The following is an 18,326-nucleotide window of genomic DNA, read 5'->3' on the forward strand; positions in this document are numbered from 1 at the left end:
TTCCTTTTGTTCTCTCTACTCAGCTGATGCATTCTTCCTTTAACAGTGCATGGAAGGGCCAGGGTGCTGCACAGTTTCAAGGGACATGTGTCACACTGCCCACCAGGCTCCTCCATGCATGAGATTTTCCAGGCATGGGTACTGGAGTGGGTTGCCGTTTCCTTCTCCAAGGAGTCTTCCTGACCCAGGGGATGAACACAGGTCTCCCGCATTGCAGACAGACGCTTTACCATCTGAGCCACCAGGGAAGCATGCATCACATTCAGTTCAGTTCAGTTCAGTCACTCAGTCGTGTCCGACTCTTTGCAACCCCAGGAATCGCAGCACACCAGGCCTCCCTGTCCATCACCAACTCCCGGAGCTCACTCAGATTCACGATGCCATCCAGCCATCTCATCCTCTGTCGTCCCCTTCTCCTCCTGCCCCCAATCCCTCCCAGCATCAAAGTCTTTTCCAATGAGTCACATTAGACACATGTTAATGACAGCCCTTGTGGGGCACCAAGTCAAAGAGAAACAAATGGTGGTTGAGTGACTTTTGACCTCTTGAGAGCAAAGTGTAAAGGCAGAGACCAGTGTGGAATACAAATTCTACAATGGAGAGCTGAAGAAAATGCTACTTCACTCATTTCAAATCCTAGACCCAACTTATTTGTGCCCTAGCGAATGACTTCAGAGTTTTGGTGCTCAGAGATTTTCTAGGTGTATGTCTCAGCAGCATTGAGAGAGAAGGAAGGGAAGAAGGGAGGGCGGAAAAAGGAAGGAAGAAAGAACAAGAAGACATAGACCCTCTGCGCACATGACCTCACTGAATTCTAAAGGTGGAATGAATGTTTTAATGAGACCAGCTTGCTGATCTTCGCTTCCTCTCCCTCCTGTCCTCCTCCCTTCCCCTTTCTCCTGGAGTCCAGCCCTGGCAACTCAGACGATGATGAAGTCATAGGCTCCAAAATATGGCCATGGAATGAAGGCAGCAGCACAAATTTTTAGACAGCATTTCAGCACCACACTGCAGGGCCGAGAAGGGAACCTTGTGTAATGTGAGCAGCTATGAGCTTGTGCTATTTGATTAATCCAGGATGTCTGTCCCTGGCAGCTGCATTACCTATGGGTGTGTGTGTCTTTTGCAGTCTCCTATTTTATACAACAGTCATCAAGAAGGCTTCCTTTTCTCAGACAAGCCAAAAGGAGAGCAGAGATAGCTCAGTATTAACCCTAACTCTGGGGTTCTCACCTTTGAGCAAGGTCTTTGACATTAAAAGCAAAGAAAGATTAAAATGACCTCTGACACCCCCTGCTTCTAGATTTGGCTTCTGTGTGTGTCAGCCTCTTGCTCCTTCTCACCTCATGAAGTCGCCAAACCTTGCTACCTGCAAGGAAAGATTGATGGAGTGATAATACGGTGTCTCTTCTCAAACAGCAGCCAGTGTTTTCTCACTTGCTTATTAAAGGAGGCTGGCTTTTCCTCCAGGGGGACCCACATTCTGGAGCTCCTCCTTGTTAACAGACCATTCTTCCAAGCTCTTCAGCTTCTCCCTTGCCAGATCCCTCAAAGGAAAAACAACTTCTTGGGCCACAACATGGAGGTATTTAATGTCTCTACTTCAAAACCTTGTAAAAATGCCAAGCAGCAGTGCAAAAGCTCAATGGAACTAGGTGAGAAGAAAATTCTTCTCTGTGTGTAGAATCTGTTTTGCGTTTCCCAGAATGTCCATCCTGTGTTCAGATTGGATGTTTCCTTCAGAACCCAGACCAAAGGGCTGTTCCTCCTTCATGGAGCCTTCCCTCTGATTACCCGACTTTGCCTTCCAGGCAGGAGTATTTGTAGTCTGTGAACTCAATAAAAATGGCTTTGAGGGACTTCCCTGGTAGCCTGGTGGCTAAGACCCTGCACTCCCACTATAGGGGTCCTAGGTTTGATCCCCAATCAAGGAAATATTAATAGATTCCACGTGCTGCAACTAAGGCTTGGTGCAGCCAAATAAATAAACAGATAAATATAAAAATACAAAACTTTTTTTAAAAGAGTTTTAAAAAATGACTTTGAGTTTCTCTTCTGGATAACTGCATAACTTTTAACTATTAGAAAACACATTGTCTCCACTTCTAAACTGTGTCTTGACAAAAACAGGAACCTCATTTAATCTCCCTACTATCCAGACATAATAAATTAGTAATAACAATGACCACAGCTAAACCATTTTTGCCATATACACACTATGTCTAACCCTCACAACAACCCTGAGAGGCAAGGACTATTAAGTCTATTTTGCAAAAGAAGAAACTAAGTCTCTGAGAGGTTAAGTGGTTTGCCCAGGATCACACTGTCAGGAAGTAGCCAGCATCTCACTGAACTTATCATTTCAACCAGAATCTGTCTTCTTCATCCTCTGCTACAAGTTAGAAGGAAAGAAATGAAGGAAGGAAAGAGGGAGAAAGGAAGGGAAGAACATAAACTTAAAAATATTAGAATTTTGTCCACTGGAATAGTACTTCACAGACTCCCAGGATAGTAAGAGATTGAAGAAAACACAGCCCATCCTCTCCTTTATCCATAGAGAATAACTGAGACCAGAGAGGTTAAATCCCTAGTCAAGGTTGCACAGCCTGTGGCACAGCAAAGACTAACACAGACCTTAAGGACCCTGACTCCAGTTCCCAAGCTGTTCTCTCTGTAAGATATAAATTTTGAAGCCAGAACTAAAACATTAAGATGTTTAAAAGAGGACAGCAACTCACAGATATATAAGCTTGTTTGCTTATTTAAACTTTTGCTTATTAAGATCCTCTGGCTACTAAGAAGCAAGAGTTTTAATTGCTATAAGTTTTCTTGAAAATTTTTTCATCTCCAATATAATATCTAAAATATACAAAATAGCATAATTTTATTTTGTTGTTTCACCAAAAAGGAAATACTCTTTTAAAATGTCATTTGTTACTTAGCAGTCTTAACACTGCAAACAGTGACTGCTTCATCTGCTAAAAGCATATTTCTGAACAGCACAAAGGCAGCAAAGTTTAGAATATGATCAAGCCAGTGAGATGAGAGTATTAAAAATCTCTCTCTATATAGGGCCAAGTTCAGGACCATGCCATTCCACCTAATTAGCTGATACATACTTGAGGAAAAATGTGTTCAGCAAGCGTCATCAGTTGACCAAATCCTAGATGACTCCGAAATCTAAGAAGCAGAACTGTACCTTCACAGTGTCGTGTCAACACCCCCACCCAACCTTCTCTCAGAATCCCATTACTGTCTCCTTCAGGAAGCTTTCCTCTTCTTCCTGAATTCTTTCCCTCCTCCCCCAAAGTGAAACGCATCCTGGCAGGAATCTGGGCCATCTAAGATCCCAGGAATAAGGGAAAGGGGGTTGCCTCTGAGAGAGGACTCTAAAATCAGCAGCAACAGATGAGAACAGGAATTTTCAGAGTTACTTTAGATAAGTGGACTGAAAACGGACCAGAGCAACCTAATGGAAAGAATAACCATACTGAAAGAAAGAGTCTTCCTGAACAGGATGTCCAGCTGCAGAAGTGAGAAAAGGGTGGGAGGTAAACAGTGCCCATAAAAGTACTGCCCAGAGGAGAAGGTACCCAGATGGAGGCCTTGATCCTCCAATAGCAGATGCATCGAACTGTGGACGTGAGTGCAGCAGGGGCCCACAGTCGAGTCTTTCAACTCTTTGTTCTGATTCCACACACAAAGCCATTTTGTCATAATAATGTGGTTTCTAAGGGAAGATACAGCACTGGCCGGGAGAGGCAAGTATTCAGGCTTCTTGTCAATGTGCTTTAACTTCTCTCTAAAGGAAGAAATCAGAATTCTAGCTTACCCTCGGTCTTCTTGGTCTTTTAGGAACATGAGTCAGTATCCCCAGAGTGCATTACTGCTTGAACAATGACAAGAACTTTTAGAATTTGGATAACTGATCGTCAGGCCCTGGACTATGTGAAATTCACAAAGATCAGGCCACTTTTGGTCAGTCAGTCAAACTTTCCCTACCTCAATATACCTTCTTTTAAATTTCAGTTAGAATTATGTGAAATTTACAAAGGTCAGGCCACTTTTGGTCAGTCTGTCAGTCAAACTTTCCCTACCTCAATATACTTCTTTTAAATTTCAGTTAGAATTAATTGATTTCTTCTCTTACCCACTGGATAGACATTCATTTCTCTCTCTCTCTTAGGGCATATCTTATGCCTAATATTAAATTTACTTTTACTGTAAGACAGTGCATCTCATTGAGAGAAGGTATTGTTTTGTTTATTCAATTGCTGTTTTCAGTGTCAGTATAGAAATGAGTGAGATATAGAGGATTCTATGTACTCAAGTAGGGGTAACAGACAGGAAAACAAGTCATACATATGGCAAAGCAATAATAAAAGTGTGTATAAAGAACAGAAGTAATGCAAAAGAGAGAGAGATGAACAATGCTGGAAAGCCTCCCCAGAGGAAGTGATGTCTTAATTGGATTGTGGAAAATAAATAAAACTTCACCCAAAAGATCAGAAGGGGAAAGAATATTCAAAACAAAAGGGAAAATATATGCAAAGGCAAAAAAAAAAAGTGTGAAATGACTTGAGAACCAAATCACAGCTCAGTACTGAGAAAGCGTGAAGTGAAGTCACTCAGATCCAAGCCTGAGGCTGGATGGGTGGAGACAGAATGAAAGATTCATGTATTCCCCAGGTGGAGTTTGTACTTTACATTGCAGATGACAGAAGCTAGCAAAGGCTTTCCACTACAAAAAAGACTGCATCAGATTTGTATTTTAAAAGACATCTTTAGTACCAGTGTGGACAAGGGAATGAAGACAGATAAGACAGAAAACAGCAAGATCAGATATATAAATAGAGGAATCCTCGTCATTCAGTCACTCAGTCATGTCCAACTCTTTGCAACCCCATGGACTGCAGCACGCCAGCCTTCCCTGTCCATCACCAACTCCCAGAGCTTGTTCAAACTCATATCCTTCAAGTCGGCGATGCCATCCAACCATCTCGTCCTCTGTCGTCCCCTTCTCCTCCTGCGTTCACTCTTCCCAGCATCAGGATCTTTTCCAATGAGTCAACTCTTCGCATCAGGTGGCCAAATAGATAGTGTTAAGCTAATTAAACAAGGAGTCCATTAGAGAGAGGTGGCTCGAACGCTGTAGCTGCCGCCGTAAGCAAGCCAAAACCCAAGTCTAAAGGCTACAAAAGCAAGACGCTAAGGAAGGACAGGCAGTCACAAACACCCAAGTAGGCTGTACTTGCGGCCCGCTTCTGCCCCTTTTCTATTGGTCTTTCCCCTGTCTCCTGTTGGAGGCGGTGCTGCTAACCACTTCAGGTGTGGCGCTGCCCAGCTGGAATCTGCAAATGCTCAGACAGACTCTTGACATTTTCAATATACCCGGGTTTACCTTTTAACAATAGGTAGCAGATAGAGAGATGATAAAGAGATAAACTGAGAGATTATTATATAGAGAGAAAATAAGAAGGCATTTGGAAAAGTTCAGGCTAGTACTGGCCAACAGAAATATATGAAACACAGACATAGGCCACATGTCACATATATAAGTTTAAATTTTCTAGTGTCCATGTTAAAACATAAAAAGAAACAGTGAAATGTTTTAATATATATATTTACTCCAATATATATAAAATATCCTTTCAACATGTAATCAATGTAAAAATTATTAATGAGGTTGTTTGCATTTGCTTTTCATTCTGTTTTTGTACCCTGGTGTGTATTTTATATTCATGCATGAATCCATGCTCTGTCACTTCAGTCGGCTCGGACTCTTTGCGACCCTATGGACTGTAGCCCTCCAGGCTCCTCCATCCATCCGATTCTCCAGGCAAGAATACTGGAGTGGGTTGCCATCCCCTCCTCCAGGGGATCTTCCCCACGCAGGGATCGAACCTATGTCTCCTGCATTGCAAGTGGATTCTTTACCCGCTGAGCCTCTTGGGAAGCCCATTTTATACTTACTTACAGTGCATCCCAATTGAAACTAGCCATAACTCATGTGTTCAATAATCACACCTGGCTGATGGCTACCATACTGGACAGCACAGGTTCAGACAATACATGGTGAGGCAGTGACCCTTGTAGGGATGGGGAAGACAGGATACGTTTATAATATTCTTATGAATTTGACAGAAATTAGGGACTTATTTATGTCAACAATGAGACAATAGTTGAATATAAAGTTTTCTGATTTGGAAATCTTGCTGGATGACAATGCCATCAGTCAAGTAAAGGAAGCAAGTTAGGGAAACTAAGATGATGGATTTGTTTGGGACTTATGAATTTGGGGTATGAGAAAGATATCTTGCCTAGTGGGTAGAGTAATGCCAATAGCCTATATTATATGTTTCTATGTTTCAAACACTCTTGTAAGAGCTTTCTGTATACAAATTCATTTAATCCTCAGAACAGCACTAAAAGATAGATACTACCACTGTCTCCCACATTACAAATGAGAAAACTGGGGTATCGAGAAAATAAGTCACTTGGCCCAGGTCTCATTATTATCAGATAGCAAATGAGAGAGGAAAGATTTAAACCCAGGCAGTCTGACTCCAGGGTCAAAAGTTACATAACACATCGCACAGCCACTCTCAAAACAGGGCCGACAGAATCACACAAGTCTGCATCTCAATAACTCCTCCTTCACTTACTAACTGTATACATCATCGGTTTTCTCATCTGTGAAAAGAGAATGATATGCCTAACCCATGGGGTTATCAAGAGGAATGACTGAGATAATCCTTATAAAGTGTTCCTCACAGCAATAAGTAGTACACAGTATTAATAGTTGCTGTTCTCATTATATACATTGCACTTGGAGCTTAATGCAGACTTCAAGTTGAGATATCTATTTCCCTTCAAGTACCTAGCTTGGGATGTGGTCTGATTTCTGTCTTTAAAAACAAACAAACCAACAAAGAACTTTGATTCATTACAAAGACTCATTTCAAGAACTTCACAGATGAGAGCTAAAGGCTGGAATCATCCTGCAACAATAGTTAAAAAAATCACGGGCATTTAGATCATGACACAGCACTGCTGAGTGTTCATAGCAAGTAGATCCTATAGAGAATTGCACTGGAAGTAAAAGTATCGCTTGTACCCTCAAGAAATCTAGAAGAATAGATTGAATACATCATGGGAATACATTTGTTTGTGTGTATTTTTATTAGTTAGTGATAAAACAATCAATATAAATTATTTATGATGCAGGGATCTATGGTTATTTGGTTAAAAATTCCAGACAATTTAATCATAAGATCTAGGTTTATCACATCTCCCATCAGGATAATCTCATTCTTGTATGGGCAGGCATTTGGATAAACAGAAGACAAAATTAAATTAACTAAATAACCAAAAGCCATAAACAAAGGACATCTTGCTCTACAATGCCTGGCATTTTAAACTTCAGATTTCCAATACATTCATGTTAATTACATGCCATTTCCTGCCAAGCTTACAGTCATATGACCTAAATTAGCACTGTAATTAGCTCTTGCTTCTTACAAAACACTCTGCTTTTTTTTTTTTTCCCCCTCTAGCTGATGAGCTGCTGGGTGCAGAACCTCTTGAATAGTTTTAAAGAAAACTTTGGCGATCAATAGTGCTCAGACTTTCATGATCTCCCAGTTCACATGTTGAATCAACAAGTGCTCATACTGAGGCATCCAATCCTTTGTCATTCCATCCCTCAGCTCTCTACATTCCTTTAGGTGATAGGTCTCCTCTTTCATATCAGGACTAAACCAAAAACACACTTTAATGCTCTGAATGACAAGCTCATGTGATTCTTCTCATCTCAGGTTCTGTCCGGAGGCCCTCCTAGGAAACCTCTCCATGACAAGATGTTCAAGTGGGCCGCATACCTTGGTTGCCCAACAGGCACAGCAGATGAGTAACAAGTGTGTTTATAGATTTTGTGGTGTTCCAGCTGTCGCTGATATAAGTGTCTTCTGCTAAAATTGGTATATTTTTGGCTATCTGCTTCATCCCCTGAGTAGTTAAAACATCATCAGCAGGGCCCAGTGGTCTGAGGATGCCACATTTAGGTTCTTTGTAGGTATAAAACAATTTGTCAGAAGATTGCCTAATATGGTGGCAGTAACTGACCCAGAGACCTCCAAAAGAACTAAATGTTCAACAGCAATAAAAAGGGAGCATTAATTAGATCAGGGACCGTGCACGGGATTGGAAATCAGCCAGTCAGGCTTTAGACTGTGTCTCTCCCAACTTGCTGGGTCAGTTCAGTTCAGTTGCTCAGTCGTGTCCAACTCTTAGCGACCCCATGGATTGTAGCCTACAAGGCTCCTCTGTCCATGGAATTTTCCAGGCAAGAGTACTGGAGTGGGTTGCCATTTCCTTCTCCAGAGGATCTTCCCGACCCAAGGATCGAACCCCGGTCTCCCACATTGCAGGCAGATGCTTTACCGTCTGAGCCACCAGGGAGGCCCATATATATATATATGTGTGTGTATGTATATATATATATGTATGGAGGAAAAATGTGGGGAGGAGGAGGAAGTGTGGAGAGGAAGAAAAGACCCTGGAAGCAGTTAAAGAGGTTCCCAACAGACATCTAAGAACACCTTACGAGGCCGTGGGTTATGTATAGGATGAAATCTTTGTCACAGGAGTGTAGGCCAAGAAATCTGTCTGCTAAGAGAACTGTGCTTGAAGAGTAAATGGAGGAGGGAGGGGGTTGCTGGCTTACACACAACTATTCAGCAAGTGGATGGGTCCAAGGGTTGAGTGGAAAGCTGTTTGAAGAGAGCAGAATTTCATGCAGACATGTTAACAAGCTGCACTTGACAATCTGATCCAATGGACTACGTTTTTCCTCTGAATTTTAAACCAACTGAAATCAAGAGACTTCATAAATGAAGTAAATTTGTCTAAAGTAAAAAGTTTCCAAGTAAATTTAAATCCCCTAAAATTATGTTTCTCTACAATGGCCAACCACACACACTCTATTGTGTTTCGTATTTCATTTCTACCTTGTAAAGGACTTTTTCCTTTTAAAGAGAACACACACACCCACACCCACACCCCATCCCACCCCATCCCTACATACTACACACTTGGCTTCCTGCCTTCAGTCTCTTCCTTCTTTAATTGATTCTGCAAATCAGTGTCAAAGGATTAATAAATATTTCTCTTAAGTTGCTTTACTATTCAAGGACTAACATTGACTTCCCATTAATTCTCAGATCTACTCTACTTGGTTTTAGTAGTTATTTTACTAAAATAAGCCTAGCTTTGCTTGACTACCTGCCCGGGGTCCAGAGTAGAAGATACTTTCTCTATGATCAGAGCCAGAGTAGAGCCTCTAAATAAAACCACCAGAAGATGCCTCAGATCTGAGTAGCGAGAGAAGCTGCAAACATGAAGAGGAGCCAGGATACAAAAACTGCAGTGTGTGCGTGCTAAGTCATGGCCGACTCTTTGCGACCCCATGGGCTGTAGCCCACCAGGCTCCTCTGTCCATGGGATTCTCTGGGCAAGAATACTGGAGGGGGTTGCCTGCCCTCCTCCAGGGGATCTTCCAGACCCAGGGATCGAACCTGCATCTCTTTTGTCTCCTGCATTGGCGGGCAAGTTCTTTACCACTAGCACCACCTGGGAAGCCCCAAAACTGGAGGGCAGTGAAGAAAGCTCTGTAAGTGAGGGGCTTAGAGACAGGCTTGGAAGGTGGGCAGGAGCTTCTGAGACAGGCTAGAGTTCCAAACCTAAGAGCTAATAGCAAGTCCAATCTAAGTCTTCACTTACCATACAATCAAGGTCCCCACAGACGCCACAGTCTGATCCCCATCACGTGGCCCCATCTCTTGCCGCAGTTCTGCCTCACTCCACTCCTTCCTGCAGCCTAGAGTGTGGTCACAGTGAAGTTCTCCCAATACTTAGAACATGCCAGGCTCTTGTGGGACTCTACACCTCTGCACATGCTCCTAACTCTGGAGTGAATTCCCATGAATTCTTTTTTTGTTGAACTTCATTAAATGCTGTCTTTACCTTCTTTTTTATTCTTCTATTCTGTCCTTGCTCAGCCAAGCTCTTTTCTGCTTCACGACAACTGTACATGCTATTTCTGCCTGGAAAACTTGTACATGCAATTTCTTTCCTTCTCTCTTTGTATGGCTAACGCCCTCCCATCCTTTGGTTGTTGGCTAATGTCAGAACTGACATCCTCCCAGCCCCTTTCCCTGGAAGCACAGTTGTTAGCGCCACCAGGAGCCTCCAATCTGGCTCAACCCAAGCGCCCTTCAGAGTCCCCTGCAAATGTCAATGGCTGAGGAGCCTCAACAGCAGCATGCTTCTTTCTCTTTCTCTCTCTCCATTCTCACTCCTCTCTCCTCTTCAATTCCCTCTCCCAAAGTCTAATCACTTCAGTCCTAAGGGTTTCCAAACCTTGACAGCAGGATCAACTTTGATTAAAATTTCTCTAGATGATCACTCACCTGTTTTACATTACGAGCAGCAGGTCTTGCATTTCCCTTCCTTGATTAAAAGTAAATAAATAAGGTGGTCACACCAAAAGGAGTCACTGAATGAGGCCAGAAATGGCTTTGGGAATAGAATTTGAAGCCATGGAATCCGTGATCTTACCTGCATAATTTTATGTTTACACAAGGTAGCTGATTTGGAAAGACATCTTAGCCTGGGCTGGACTGAGTCCCAAGCTACGTTAGCCTAGCGCTCTTGCCAAAAGACCCTGACTGCGTTTGAAAGTCACAATGCCCCCATCTCAGCCCCTCTGTTTCTCCTTAGTGAGTCTATTTGTTTGGTTTTGGCCTGCCCCTCCCTGTGGCAGAGCGAGGTCCGGGGTCACATCTGTTTTCTCCACCATTGTGTCCCTAGCTTCTGATACAATACTTGATCCATAATCGTGCTCTCCAGTCACATGCCAAATAAGGGACTGAACAAGGCTCTTACTTATTTTTTCAAGATTAAGCAAAAAATGTTAATTTCTAGGTAGAGCCTCCCCTCTTTCTTGGGCAGCTATTGGTTCTTGACTCTAAGCACCCACCACATTGTATATACTACTCTTATAGAGCGTGGGATCAAACATTGTCTGAGACTCTCTCATATGCACTGTGGCAGGGACTAATTATACATATTTCTCCTTTCAACAGTTTTAAGAGATAGCGCTTTTTTTCCAGATTTACAGATGAAGAAACAGGCTCAAAAAATCCAAGTCACACAACCCATAATAGGTGTCAAAGCCTAGATCCAAAGCTATGACCCCTTCCCTCTTTTGCAAAACCCCTTTCCGTTAGATCATGCTGTCATACAGTTGGAAGCTTGATATCATAATTATCTGTTTGCTGGTTCGTACCACCCCTGGAAGCCAAGACCATTCATATAAACATTTTTATGTCCAGAGCACTGAGCCATGCCATACTTAACATCAGAGTTAAAGAATATATGAATGAATGAATTTGGGTCTGTCTACTGATGGAAAGTCCATGGGAAATAGATGGGGAAACAGTGTCAGACTTTATTTTTGGGGGCTCCAAAATCACTGCAGATGGTGATTGCAGCCATGAAATTAAAAGACGCTTACTCTTTGGAAGAAAAGTTATGAGCAACTTAGATAGCATATTCAAAAGCAGAGACATTACTTTGCTGACTAAGGTCCGTCTAGTCAAGGCTATGGTTTTTCCAGTGGTCATGTATGGATGTGAGTTGGACTGTGAAGAAGGCTGAGCACTGAAGAATTGATGCTTTTGAACTGTGATGTTGGAGAAGACTCTTGAGAGTCCCTTGGACTGCAAGGAGATCCTACCAGTCCATTCTGAAGGAGATCAGCCCTGGGATTTCTTTGGAAGGAATGATGCTAAAGCTGAAACTCCAGTACTTTGGCGACCTCATGCGAAGTGTTGACTCATTGGAAAAGACTCTGATGCTGGGAGGGATTGGGGGCAGGAGGAGAAGGGGACGACAGAGGATGAGATGGCTGGATGGCATCACTGACTCGATGGACATGAGTCTGAGTGAACTCCGGGAGTTGGTGATGGACAGGGAGGCCTGGTGTGCTGCGATTCATGGGGTCGCAAAGAGTTGGACACAACTGAGCGACTGAACTGAACTGAACTGAACTGATGGAAAGAGGACTTCTGTGGCCTCAAGCCTTGCTCTCCCAGACTGCTGCTAATACTGAGCACGCACTCTCCAGAGAGCTTCTGCCCAGGCCTGAACACAAGTTTGCTCTCCTCCACCAAGTCCCTGAGCCTTAATCCAACCCCTTGTTTCTTCTGTTTCCACCACAAGATTCCCCAGCCCTGAGTGCATCTTACATTCTTCTGCCTCATCTGGTATTTCTATCTTAGTGATCAGCACAGCACCACAGAGGCATGGCCACATGACACACTCCTTTGTTACTTGGAACATAAACACTTTTTCTTTATTTGCAACTGAAGTCACTGCTACCAGGAGTTGTCAGTCAGTCCACAAGGTGAGCCCATGACTCTGACAAATTCTTTTGGGAAATCAAAAATAGCATGCGCTCTGTCTTCAGATTCTTTCAGGCTTGCTAGGGAGATATGATCGCACACGAAACAATTAGAGAATGGTGCAAACAAGTTCAGAGTCATAGGCCAATTCGAGTCACAGTTTGAGGTCCTGACTCTCAGTCTTAATCTTGCCAGAGCCTTAGCTCTTCCCCACTGCACTCCAAAACTCTCTGCACATGCTGTGCAGTCCCCCAGAAGTTGACAGTCTCCTCCCCAGGTTGGGCACAGGGTCTCACAGGCATAATCATGACCCAGGGCCTGATGCTTTCAAGTGTATTCAGTCTTTTGGCAAGAGCACCAGGCTAACACAGCTTGCGATTCAGCCCAGACTAGGCTAAGATGCCTTTCCAAATCAGCTGCCTCGTGTGCAAACATAAAATTTTGTAGGTAAGATCACCCTTTTCAGGAATTCAAACACATTTCCAAAGCCTCATTATGACCTAATTCAGTGACTCCTTTTCGTGTGACCACCTTATTCATTTTTTAAAAAACAAGTTTTTAAATTTCTTTACATATTGTCTGTGCTGGGTCTTCGTTGCTCTGCAGGCTTTTCTCCGGTTGCTGCAAGCAGGGGCTGGGCTTCTCAGCGTGGTAGCTCCTCTTCTTGTGGAGCACGGGCTCTAGGGCATGAGGTTTAGCAGTTGTCGTTTCCAGGCTCTAGAGCACAGGCCCAGTAGTTGTGGTGCACGGAGTTAGCTGCCCACGACATGTGGGGTCTTCCTGGAGTGGGGTTTGAACCTGTGTCTCCTGCATTGACAGGCAGATTCTTTATCACTGAACAACCAAGGAAGCCCTTATTCATTTTTTTTAATCAATAAAGGCAAACTATGAGACTTGCTGCTCATCATCCATACCAGTTGAGTAACCTTTAATCAGGCTGAACCAGTTGAGAGGAACTTTAATCAAAGTCGAGCCTTCCGTGAAAGTCTAGAGACCTTTAAGACTGAAGTTACTAAACTTTAGGAGGAAGGATAACAAAGAGAAGAGAAAGAAGAAGAAGAGGGAGGTGTACATCGCCTTTTGAAGCTCCTCAGCTACTGCCTCTTGCAGAGAAGGGCGCCTGAGCAGAGCCAAGAGGGGGACTCTTGTAGTTCTGACATCTGTGCTTCCAGGGAAAAGGGCTGGGGGTCTGGATCAAGAGCTCTTCATTTTAATGTTAACTGAATCCCTTCCTTCTGCCAAAATGAAAGGTACAGTCATTTATTAATTTACAAATAGAAGTCTGAATTCTAATAGATTTTATTCAGAATAACTTATAAAGAAACAATCCTTGGAGCTTTCCTAAAAGAAATACTGGATGCACTCTCTAAAACGTCAGTTAGAAATAAAACAGAATCCAAGTGTCCCGCCTTGTAGAGTCCAAGTAATTTCTATTTTTAGAAAGAGGTGTCAGCCAACCTGCTGTATAAGGCTGCGCTAGGAGCCTTGGCTTTTAGGGAAGTTCTCTGCTCTTCCCTCCAACAGGGTTGTTTCATTTCACTTATATGCCTCTCCGTTAACACCTCCCTCCCATCTCCAGGGAGAATGAGCTTCCCATTTGGCCTAAAAGTGCTCTTAAAAACATGACAGTGTACAGTATGAAAAGCTAAACACAAAACCAAAACAGAAAAAATAAGAAGACACGGGTGAACAAGTACCTAAATTAATGCTAGAGATATTGGCAGACAAATAAAATTTATACAATATTTGCTCTAGTTGTTCAAATAAACAGGATGAAAATAGCTTTTGGCTCATAAAGTAGAGTTTGAAAATCAAGGCTGTGTTTGCATAGTACCAAATGCATTCTGTTTTATTTGTGTCTGAACTCAAATTCCCCCATTTAGTAGCTTGTATGAACTTGAGGAAAATAATGATAATTTTAGCTAATATATATTGAGAAACTATTACACGTCAGGCACTGAGATAGTTATTTTCCATGTTACATAACTTTTCTATGTCACTTTCCTTTTCTGTAGAGTTATGATGATAATATAGTCCTTATATGTTTTTATAAATATAGAAAAACACGAAAAACACCTAGAGATGCAATGTGACTATAAAAATAACTATTTTAAAAATTAAAATGGAACATAGCAATAACATTGCTCGTATATTTAAACAGCCATCTAATTCTTTGTCTGTTCTTAGATGCATCCGTATTAAGAGTCTAAAAGCAATGATTCTGGTACATATTGGATATTTGAATAATCTGAAAAAAAGTCAAACTAGAAATAACTAAGACAACATTATCTTTGAATCAAAGTGAAATTCTAAAGAGTGAAAAGCATATTATTTGACTTCTTTTCCTTGATGTTTTTTGAGTGGGTTCATCTATGTTCTGAGAGAAAGGAAATTTTATGATAGTTCTAGAAGGACTTAGACCTTAGTTCTCCATCTGTTCTACCTTTATTAACTTGTTCTGTGAACTTGATCCAGTCCATTAACTTTTACACTCATCCATTTTGATATCTATAATTAACTCATTAGAGATTATTTATGTGTAATTTCACCTAGAACAATGATAAGGATAATGAGATATCCAAAAAAGACTTGGTCTTGGCATAACTCAGCAAAACTGTGGTGGTTTTACCGCGTGAGACATAGCACGCAGAGCAGCCACACGTGAATGGGTTACCAGCACCCCACTGGAGTTTTTTGGCCCTTTCAGAGATGTTGGTAGGGGAAGTTGTTGGAAGCTTTAGGGGAAATGTCAACAGCATGCTGAGTAACATTGTGTTTCCTGGTTCCTCTGATCCCGCCAGGGCATTCATTTAATGGCTAGATGAGATGGAAAAAGGAAGAGCATGTACAACAGTCAGCCTGAAATAGCGTGTGGAACGATGTGGAGGTAGAGTTGCTGGCCAAAATCCCTCTCAGTAAGGGACTGGTCTCTGCTGCCCACGGTGGCTCAGCCCAGTTCTAACCCTAGCCCGCTCGTATACTGAAGACAGTAGAAGGGGCCACATGTGCCTGCTATCTCCTCTCAAACCTGGGACAGGCCAGCAGTGCTTCCCTTACACACCTTTGATACAATCAATGCCGGTTGAGATCAAAGTCAAGTTTCTGAGCTACTTTTAAAAACACACCAGGTCTAAGAAAGATAAAAGGCCATCATTTTTTCAGATCTTATCCTTGGTGACTTTGTTCAGATACTATCTCCCAACAGGTAAACCTATTATTGTTGAAATCTGATTTTCAACACTCTGAGTGACCTTGCAGATTGTGTGATAACCTATAAGACACTCTTGGCATTTCCCATTTGAGTTGACATGTTTTGATACATCGAACTTACTTTGCTATCTTCGGTTCATAAAAAGCTAAGCTGGTGGAAAGTGGCAAACTGTGCTGTACATTTATGGCTACAGTCTCCATGTGACTGTTAGAAAAATAAAGGAAAATATAAGTGTCAGTAAATGTGGCCTATAGCACAAGAACATTCTGTCTGCCTGTTGATATGGGAAAGGGGTACAGGGTTGAGGAACATGGGTGAATTTAAAAATAAACCTCAGCATGTAAAAGGATTTCAAATTGTCAAAATGAAAGTCACTGATGCTGAGTTGGGTTTTTAAATTTTTTTTAAATTGGAGTATAATTGCTTTACAGTGTTGTATTAGTTTCTGCTGTGCAACAGGGCGAATGAGTGACAACTGGACGTCCGCCCGCTTCCGCTGGGAGCTCCCTCCCACCCCCTGGCCCTCTAGGTCATCACAGAGCAGTGAGCTCGGCGCTCCCCGTGATGTCTGTCTGACACGTGGTAGTGGATAAGTGTCAAGGCCACTCTCTCAATTTGCTCCACCCTGCCTTCTGAGTGGGAGTTTTTGAGTGTAACGTAGGATGGCAGGCTAGAAGGAAAAAAAAAACTTTCCTTCATGGAGTCATACACTTGTTTGTTGAGTTGCTCATTTTAGTTCTATGGAAGTCCAAGGAAAACTCAGCATTTTCAGATGAACAACATCAAATTAAGATTGCTGAACAATTGGTCACATTGGAGGAGCTGGCCTACTTCTGTTGCTCTTAACTTCATGAAGGGCTACAGGATTATGTAGTAAATGGTGGTGTTCATGAGAAATACAGCTGAGCAACCTGGCATAAGCGTAAAGGCAGGCAACTGTGGATGGCGCAGTACAGAATTAGATCCTAGGTCAGGGAGAACGTAAGGTCACTGAACCAAGCTCTGCACAGGGTCCAGCCCAGCCAGCAGATGTTAAAACAAGACACTTCTGGATGCCTAATCCACATTCAGTAAATACTTGTTGATTAATTGATTGACTTACTGATTGACAAAATGGTCTCTAGGGATGCCAGGTTGGATGACTAGGCTTTGACATTAACTCCATTAATATGTCAGAGGCTTAAGCAGGTCTCAACATTTTCCTGCCTCAGAATTCTCAGGTCTACAATACAGAGATAATCACCCACTCACAGTGGTTACAGGAACGAAGAGAAGATGGGAAAAAGGCGAGATTATTGTTGAAACCTGAGGCACCCTTCTCCAGCTGAGAGGTGCCAGCACCAGATCTGCAGGGAATCAGCTTAACAGCTCTGCTGTCAGTCTCCTGAAAGGAGAGACAGAGGGCGAGTCCTGTTCCAGGAGCACGAGGCACAGCCAGGCGCATGAAGCAGGGTCGAAGGACTGGCAGAAGGCAGGGAATGTTGAGCAGACAAGCAGGAGCAGCTTGAAAACCTCTGGGAAGAAATCTCAGGGATGCTCTCCTCTGAAAACCTTCCCCTGAAGCCCACTCCTGCTCTATCCTATTAGAGCAGAAGCTCTCAAACCTAAGTGTCTGTACATCAGGATCACCCTGGGATACTTGTTTTTATCAGGTTGCCCAGTCCTACCCCTAGAGATTCTAAACCATCACATTTCAACTGGACCCCAGAAATCTGTGTTTTAGCAAGGATTCCAGGTATTCCTGTAGCAGATGGTCTAGAGCCACAATTAGAGAAGGACTGACTTAAAGGGGACCCACCAAGCTGTGTACTTCTTAATGACAGTGCCGGCACCCATGGTGACACGAAGATGCCATTGGGTCTCATATCCAAACAATGCTAATTTTGGATTTCTTGGTGTACCAAGGACCAATATCATTCAGAAAACATTCTCTGAGAACCCGTCATGTGAAAAGCATTGAACAGCAGAAGAACAATCATGTGCACAGGTAATTTCAAAACCAGGCTGACTTTCATAGAATCAGCAAGTCCTTAATAGGAAACCTGAAGACAAGAAGGAGTCCGTCTAAATGCTGGGATCTAAGAAAGCACCTTGGAAATGGTGCCATCTAAGGTGAAGCTGGAAGGAAGAGAGGACTGCATCTGGTGTGAAGAAAAGCACTCAGGCAGAGGGAAAGGTTTAAACAAAGGCAGGGACACCTCGGAATCCAGAGCGATGGCATGTGCCCGGCCTGCAGAGAGTGAGGTGGAGCAGATTAGAAAAAAGGCTACAAGGGTGGGCTGGGACCATACCTCAGAGAGCTCCAAACAACAGGATGAAGTTTGCTTTTTGTCCTGAAGGCAATATATGCAGGTTTTTGAGAAGAGTAGCTAAAAAGGATGTTTCATCTGTTTAATTTAATAGGTAACACAATGTTTAACTTAAACAGTATTCTTTTTTAAAAAATTGAACTATAGTTGAAGTTATACATGCCGGGCAGTGCAGCCAAAAATTTGTTTTGGTTTCATCCATGGCATAGCAGGAAAGAATACACCTGCAGTGTAGCAGACGTGGGTTTGATCCCTGGGTTGGGAAGATCCCCTGGAGAAAGGAATGGCAACCCACTCCAGTATTCTTGCCTGGAAAATCCCATAGACAGAGGAGCCCGGCAG

The 18,326-nt window shown here is 42.7% G+C and overlaps 1 protein-coding gene across 3 annotated transcripts in view; it reads right to left on the reverse strand.

The window, feature by feature from the left end:
* Nucleotides 1–18,326, reverse strand: part of SYNPO2 (synaptopodin 2) — a 206,697-nt gene that overhangs the window by 70,961 nt on the left and 117,410 nt on the right. The window lies entirely within an intron of this gene.

The sequence above is a fragment of the Oryx dammah genome, unplaced genomic scaffold, assembly GCF_014754425.2.
Source record: "Oryx dammah isolate SB20612 unplaced genomic scaffold, SCBI_Odam_1.1 HiC_scaffold_3, whole genome shotgun sequence".
Lineage (NCBI taxonomy): Eukaryota > Metazoa > Chordata > Mammalia > Artiodactyla > Bovidae > Oryx > Oryx dammah.